We start from the raw sequence: 8,303 nt of genomic DNA on the forward strand, positions 1-8,303 counted from the left end.
TTTGATAGGGATTGCATTAAGTCTGTAAATTATTTTGGGTAGTATAGACATTTTAACAATATTAATTCTTCCAATCCATGAGCACAAAATATCTTTCTGTTTACTTGTGTCATCTTCATTTTCTTTCATCAGTGTCTTATAGTTTTCAGTGTACAGGTCTTTCACCTCGTTGGTTAAATTTATTCCAAAGTATTTTATTTTTTTTGATGCAATTGTAAATTAGAACATTTTCTTAGTTTGTCTTTCTGATAGTTCATTATTAGTGTATAGAAATGCCACTGCTTTCTGTATATTGATTTTGTATCCTGCGACTTTACTCAATTAATTTATTCATTTTTCTCCCCAAAGCCCCCTGGTACATAGTTGTGTATTTTTCGTTGTGGGTCCTTTCAGTTGTGGCATGTGGGACGCTGCCTCAATGTGGCTTGATGAGTGGTGCCATGTCCACGCCCAGGGTCCAAACCTGCCAAACCCTGGGCTGCCAAAGTGGAGCAAGCGAAATTAACCACTCAGCCATGGTGCCAGCCCCCTGACTTCATTTATTAATTGTAATAGTTTTTTGGTGGCGTGTTTAGGGTTTTCTATATGTACTATCATGCCATCTGTAAATAGTGACTGTTTTACTCCTTCCTTTCTGATTTGTATGCCTTTTATTTCTTTTCCTTGCCTAACTGTTGTGGCTAGGAATTCCAACACTATATTGAATAAAAGTGGTGAGAGTGAACATCCTTGTCGTGGTCCTGATGTTAGAAGGAAAAAGCTAAAAGCTTTTCCCTATTGGGTATGATGTTACCTGTGGATCTGTCAGATGTTGCCTTTATTATGTTGAGGTATGTTCCCTCCATATCCATTTTGTTGAGAGTTTTTATCGTATATGGATATTGAATTTTATCTAATGCTTTTTCTGCATCTATTGAGATGACCATATGATTTTTATCCTTCATTTTGTTAATGTGGTGTATCACACTGATTGATGAGCAGATGTTGAATTCTATCCACCTTTATGTAGCCTGAGGGAAAATTGGGATGAGGTTTCTGGATAAATCATTTGACAGTAAGAGTAGCCCTGGTTAGTTCTATTGTTTGTAGTTGGGTTATATAATTTATATGAGAGTTTGTTCAATTTCGTTACTGGAGCTGCTGTATTATGTGGCTACTATGAAAGGAGTGTATCTATTGGATTATTTGTATTCTCTCCAATTTAATACAAAGGCTTACAATCTTTGTTTCTATCTAAGAGTAATGTTTCCAGTTTGAAATACCTCTCTGAGTTAGCCATTCTATTACTGCCCAGAAGTTGAGAGAAAACATACGGATTCCCATTGTATTGACTTTTCTGTAGGTTTAAATGTATGATGACAATTATCAGGAATTTTGTCACATCACAACATGGCTTCTGAGAGATACAGTTGAGATCAGGAGCTGCCTAAAAACCTGCCTTGATCTACTATTTTAGTCTTTAGCCACCATTTTTTGAAGTATATGCCATTTGATTGGATTCTTTACTTTTCTTTGTTCTACTGTTATTGTTTAAATTATATTACATTTATTATGTGAGTTTTGAGGAAGAAGATTCCCATACATCTACAAGCTCTATTTGACTTTGAGTTTTCATTTGTGTTTTATCTAAGTAATATTTTGTTTATGCAGATTTTATTATATGTTTTCTAAAATTACATGTATAAATAGGCATGGGACAAATAATAAATAGATTCTAGATCTTATAAAAATTCTATTCTTAATAAAAGATAGCTGTTGCAGAATAGATAAAAAATAATTCTTGTGAAAATAGTGACTATCTTTGTTGAGCATGTAGAAATAGCCTTTTAAGGTAAAAAAGTAATTCTGATTGGGCCATAAACCTTAACAGACACCTTCCCAAAGAAGATATATGAATAGCAAATAAGAATAGTAAAAGATGCTCCACATCATTTGTCATCAGGGAAATGCTAATTAAAACAACAATGAGATACCACTGCATACATATGACAATGGCCTAGACCTGAAACACTAACAATACCAAATGTTAGGGAAGATGTGGAGTGACAGGAACTCTCATTTATTACTGGGAGGAATACAAAATCGTACAACCACGTTGGAAGACAGTTTAGTTTGTTTCTTACAAAACTAAACATACTCTTAGCATACAATACAGCAATTGTGCCCCTTGGTATTTAGCCCAAGGAGTTGAAAACTTATGCTCACACAAAAACCCACACATGGGTGTTTATAGCAGCTGTATTCATAATAGCCAAAACTTGGAAGTAACCAAGATGTCCTCTGGTAGGTGAATGGCTAAATAAACTGTAACACATCCAGACAAAGGGATATTATTCAGTGCTCAAAAGAAACAAAGTATTGAGCCATGCACGGACATGGAAGAACCTTAATGCATATTACTAAGTGAAAGAAACAAATCTGAAAAAGCTATATAGGTAATGATTTCAACTATATGACAGTCTGGAAAAGGCAAAACTCTGGAGACAGCAAAAAAGATAAGTGGCAGAGGTAGGTTAAGGATGGATGAACAGGTGGAACACAGAGGATTTTAGGGCAGTGAATCTATTCTTTATTATATGATAATGTTGCATACATACCATTATGCATTTATCCAAACTCATAGAATGTACAACACTAAGAGAACCCTAAGGTAAATGATGGACTTTGGGTGATTATGACGTGTCAACACAGGTTCATCAATTGTAACAAACGTACCACTGTGGTAGGGATGTTGATCATTGGGGAGGCTATGGATGTGTAGGGATAAGAGATGTATAGGAGATCTCCTTCTCAATTTTGCTGTGAATGTAAAACTGTTCTTAAAAAAGGAGGAATAAAAAAGAATTCTGGCAATATCCTGAACACAGAATAAACTAATTTAATCTGAAGGTTTATGTAGGATGCTTCAAGGCTGCTATAATTATCCTTTAATAATATACAGTCATGTGCTTGAGGATGTTTTGGTCAACATTGGACCGCATATAAGATGGCAGTACTATAAGATTAGTGCCATATAGCCCAGGTGTGTAGTAGGCTGTACCATCTAGGTTTGTCTAAGTATACTCCATGATGTTCGCACAGCGATGAAATTGCCTAACACCACATTTCTCAGAGGGTATCCCTGTCATTAAGTGACATGTGAATATAAAATACTTATTGACGATGTAACAGATTTCACTAAACCTATTTTGAGTCCTAGTACGTGTGTATAGGTATGTGTCTCTGTATGTGCTCATGTTTGTGTGTTAAAGCCAAAGGTGAAAATACTTGTGGCAAGAACTTTTACTTTGCTCTAGGAATATCCAAGACAGACACTTAAATACTAGTGGGAATTGGAAGCACTGATTCTTCAACCAAGCTGACAAAATATCTTTAATCGTTTGGGAGTGAAGATGCTGATTTTTTTCCTCTCCTCCCTCCCTTCCTCCTTTCTTTTCTTTTCTTTCTCTTTCTTTCTCTCTCTCCCTCTCTCTGTTTCTCTCTCTCTCTTTCTAATATAATGTCTTGAATTGCTTAGGTTTTGACACAACAGTTGCTTATATTATACCTATTTTGGCAGCATATCATCTGATATTTTGTCATGTTAGATGTCATAATAATCATATTATTTGCAATACTTCTTTAATGCGTCAAATTTAAGGAAATCAAACATTTAAATTACTATTAAACAAAAAGTTCTGTTATTTGCAGTCAGAGGAGTTTCTGAGGCCAATGTGACTGCAGGTAATGTGCGATTTCTATTGTAATATGCTATACATGTATACAAATAAGAAAAAAATTAGATTCCACTTGTTTCTCAAATTAAGAAATACCAATGCAATCCTGCTGTTTAACAAGGCAATAATCTAATTCTAAGCAAGATAAACTATAAGACAAAATGCAAATAAACCTGTGGTCCAAATAAAGCACTGCAAAAATACCATTTTCCCTATTATATTATAAGTAATTTATATAAAGTAACTTCATACAAAGTTGAAAAAGACTGGATTTACTACAAACAAAAAGATGTCAGCTAATATTCTTAGCCATATATTCTCCACAAGAGAATAAGAAGAAGGGAAAATAAATAGAAAAAATAGTTACATGTCATCATTATCACTAGCTTAATTTTCTAAGAATTAGAACATTTTCCAGTCTTGTACATGACAAGTGATTTAAGACAAGGTAAATATTAGGATTTTAGGTCTTGGATGTTACTAGACCCCGAAATACTCTACAAAGTCATATGGACTAGCACAGACTGAGAATCTCAGTCTTCAAAATAAACAAAAAGGAAAATGAAACAAAAGCTAAAATAATATCATGGGAAAATGTGGTATTTATAAAACTGGATAGAGAATTTAATGTTATTTCCAAAAAAACAATAATATTCATAAGAGGGACACTGTAAATTGAGACATGAATAGGGACTTTATATTTTCTCCAAAAAATCAAATTTATTTTGTTTTATAAAGGAAAAGAGTGAGTGCAAAGGATATGATAAAAAGAATGTATTAACTTCTCAGTAGACAAGAATCTATTGAGTGCCTTCTCTATAAAGAGGAATGTACTAGGCATATGGCAGAATATTCACTGGGACAAAGCAGTTATCATTTATCATTGAAACTCTAAGGTATCAAAACTTAATAAGCAATAAGTAATCAAACCTCTTTGTTGAATGACTGAATGGATTAGTGGTTGAGAAGATTAATTTTAAAAAGGGCTGAATTAGTGGTGAATAGATGAAGATTGAATTTGAGTTCTACTAATTTGTTTCACAGTCTTTCTTCTACAGGTCACTATACTTCCTTTGCCTCAATTTCCATTTCAAATGTATTGATTGCACAAGATATATCTCAGGGTTTAGGAAATTTTAGATTCCATTAGGCTGAACCATATGACATTACTGTTTTTGTCAGTTAGGTATCAGTAATTTTAAAGGTTTCACATAACAGTTAGGAAGTAATCTATTTTTCCCAATGAAAATCCCAGCAAGCTATTTTGTAGATATTGACAAATTGATTCTAAAGCTTATATGGAAAAGAAAAGGCCTAAATCAGCCAATACAATACTGAAGAATAACAACAAAGATGGGATGTATACACACTATGTTTATTATGTATATATGTATACATGCATGTTTATGTTGTATATATGTATGTGTATATGCCCAAACACATTTATATTTACAGTTTATATTCCAAGGCAGCACTCTGCTAGGTGCTAGAGACAAAACAATGAATAAGGCATGGCTCTAAGTTTGAAGAATTCATGTTGTCTCCATTGAATGCTATAATTGTGTGGAATATTGGGTGATAGATAAATAGCATGATGGATTTGGTGAGAGTGCTAAGTAATCTCCTGGAACTGCTTAGAGTTATCTACACATCTGGCCCCTCCCCACCGCACACAAGCTTTGCCAATGATGGGATTAAGTCTGGCATTGAATCAAAAGGAAAAGAAGTCTATCATTTTTTTTCAGATAACATTCCCTTCAGTAAAAAAGACTGACAACATAAGGCAGGGGAAAAAAAACCAAACAAAACTGTTCGTTCTAACCTCTTCCTTCCAATTCAGAATATCAGTATGTGAAGACATGACACTTGAAGCTATGCAGCAATGAGCCTAAAACAGTATTAATCAGCATATGAAAAGCCTTGAACTTCCAAAGTCTTACTATGAAAATGAGGCCCCAAGAATAATAGGGTGGGAGGAGCCACTCCTAGAATTACGTATCTATTTTTATGTAACATAATTAAACATTTTTTTCAAAGCAGTGGTTAGTTGGTCAATCTCTTATTTACAATCAGTTACCTTACTTGATTCAAAAAGAAAGGATTTAAGTACCTGAAGGCCTCATGCCTGTGTATTTGGTATTCGATCTCACATCTGAATAAGCATAGTTAAAGTAGGGTCATTCATGCATATTGTTTTACATAACAGTATAATGTAAAATAAAAACAGCTAATATTGATGAACTAATGAATAAAATGAACTAAAACAAGACTATTTGTGAACTACTGGGACTAAATGGCCAGAAGTTACAGAATTTATTTCCTAAAATGATGAGTGGGATGGTTGTATTGGGTTTATTCCTTTGAATGCCTTACTTTTTCATTCACTCTGTTGTCCTGACTGGCCATCCATCACGTTATCAGTACAGCAGGGAGCCTGAGTGTCACCTCACTATGCAATTTTAATGTGACCCAGTAATTTGCAAATTAATATCCTATGGAAATTTGAACAGCTCTCAGAACAGGTTAAGTACGATTGAAGTCTCCTTTACTCAAAAGTGTCAGTAATCAGGATTCATTTATACCATAATCTATTATATATTGCCTACATGTCTGCATTAGCACATTTTGTTTTAAAACCAAAACAATTAGACAGAAAATACTAATTTGGCTATGTCTATGATTTTAATGCCTCTGCCATGTAGGCCCCAAATGGTGATTTGCAAGTCATTTTCATATTTTAACCTCTTTGAATAGCCCTACTCACAAATGGGGATTTACAATATCAGGCATGCTTGACGACGGAAGGCCTGGATGCCAAGTAAGGAATCTGTTTTCCAAACAGATGCCAAAGCATTGTGTGTTCCACATATATTTATAATTGCCAAGCGGCCTTTCTAAATGACTTGTTCTAATTCCTCTACAGATTACATTTCTAATTTTTTTTTTTTTTTTAGGATTTTATTTTTTTCCTTTTCCCCCCAAAGCTCCCCAGTACATAGTTGTATATTTTTCGTTGTGGGTCCCTCTAGCTGTGGCATGTGGGACGCCACCTCAGCGTGGCTTGGTGAGCAGTGCCATGTCCGCGCCCAGGATTCAAACCAACGAAACACCGGGCCACCTGCAGTGGAGCGCGTGAACTTAACCACTTGGCCACGGGGCCAGCCCCTACGTTTCTAATTTTTAAGAAATTTATTTAATAGCTATGGATCTCCCTCAAACTTTCTATTTTTCAAGCATGAAATTCGTATAGAGATTATTTTGCGTAGTTCTGAGAGCATCCCCCTGTCATTCAGCAAATCCTGAGAAGCACTGTGTCCATTTTCTAAACCTTGTTTATCTGCCTCCGGGTAACGTTGAAGTCAAGGAGCAGTCCATACTGGCAGAAAAGTATTACAACGATCATCTTTGAATATCCTATGACTCTTCTCAGCTTGTTAATCATGGAATAAACACCATTATTTTCAAGTATTACATACAAAAGAGGGTTGATGTCTTTTGTTGCTATATCCAGGCACCAAGGAAGCACATGAACACGAAACAACAGAAAGACGCCGACGGCAACAGAGATCAGCAAGTCTACTTTGTTCTCTGGAACCCAGATCTACATTAAAGGGAACAGAGTTTTGGTTACATCTGGGTGTGTCATCTGGGGACAAGTATCATTGAACTGACGGTCTAAATCTAGAGTGTTCTTAAAGAAATGTACATATTTTTCAAATAAAAAACCTGAACATGAAAAACAGAGTTTGGTATTTTGCACAAGGTTAAGAGATAGCAAAGGCTTCTGTGCTAACCATTGGTACGTAAGGATTCTGTATACGTGAAATTTATATCAATTTACATTGTGTAATTTAGGAACATCATCATCCACTATTTAATTTTGATGGAGTCCAATTTACCTATTGTTTTTTCTTCTGTGCTGTTGGGGTCATTTTAAGAAACTGCCAAGTCCACGGTTGTGAATATTTGCCCTTATATCTTCTTCTAAGAGTTTTATAGCTTTAGCTCTTAAATTTAGTTATTTGATCCATTTTGAATTTTGTTTTTGTCTATAGTAGAAGGTAAGGGTCTAATCTTAATTCTTTTGCATGTTTATATCCAGTTTTCCCAGCACCAATTTGAACAGACTGTTCTTTTCCCATTAAATGACTTGGCACCATTGTGGAAATTCAATTTAGCATAGATTTGAGAGTTTATTTCTGGGCATTCAATTATATTTCATTGGTCAATATGTCTATCCAATCTTCACCAAAGGCACATTATAATGACACCGTCAGAATCAAAGACAAAGAGAGAATCCTAAAAGCAACAAGAGAAAAAAGATTGTAACACACAAAGAAATCCCCATTAGGCTATGAGCAGATTCCTCAGCAGAAATCTTACAGGCCCGGAGAGAGTGGAACGATGTATTCAACGTGAAAGAAAACAGTTGCTTGCCAAGAACCTTCTATCTGGCAAAGTTATCCTTCACAAATAAATGAAAATAAATACTTTCCCAGAAAAACAAAACTTGAGAGAATTCATCACCACTAAACCTGCCTTATAAAAGATGCTGAAAGGAGTTTTTCAAGCTGAAATGAGAAGACA

Source organism: Equus quagga, chromosome 6, assembly GCF_021613505.1.
Source record: "Equus quagga isolate Etosha38 chromosome 6, UCLA_HA_Equagga_1.0, whole genome shotgun sequence".
NCBI lineage: Eukaryota > Metazoa > Chordata > Mammalia > Perissodactyla > Equidae > Equus > Equus quagga.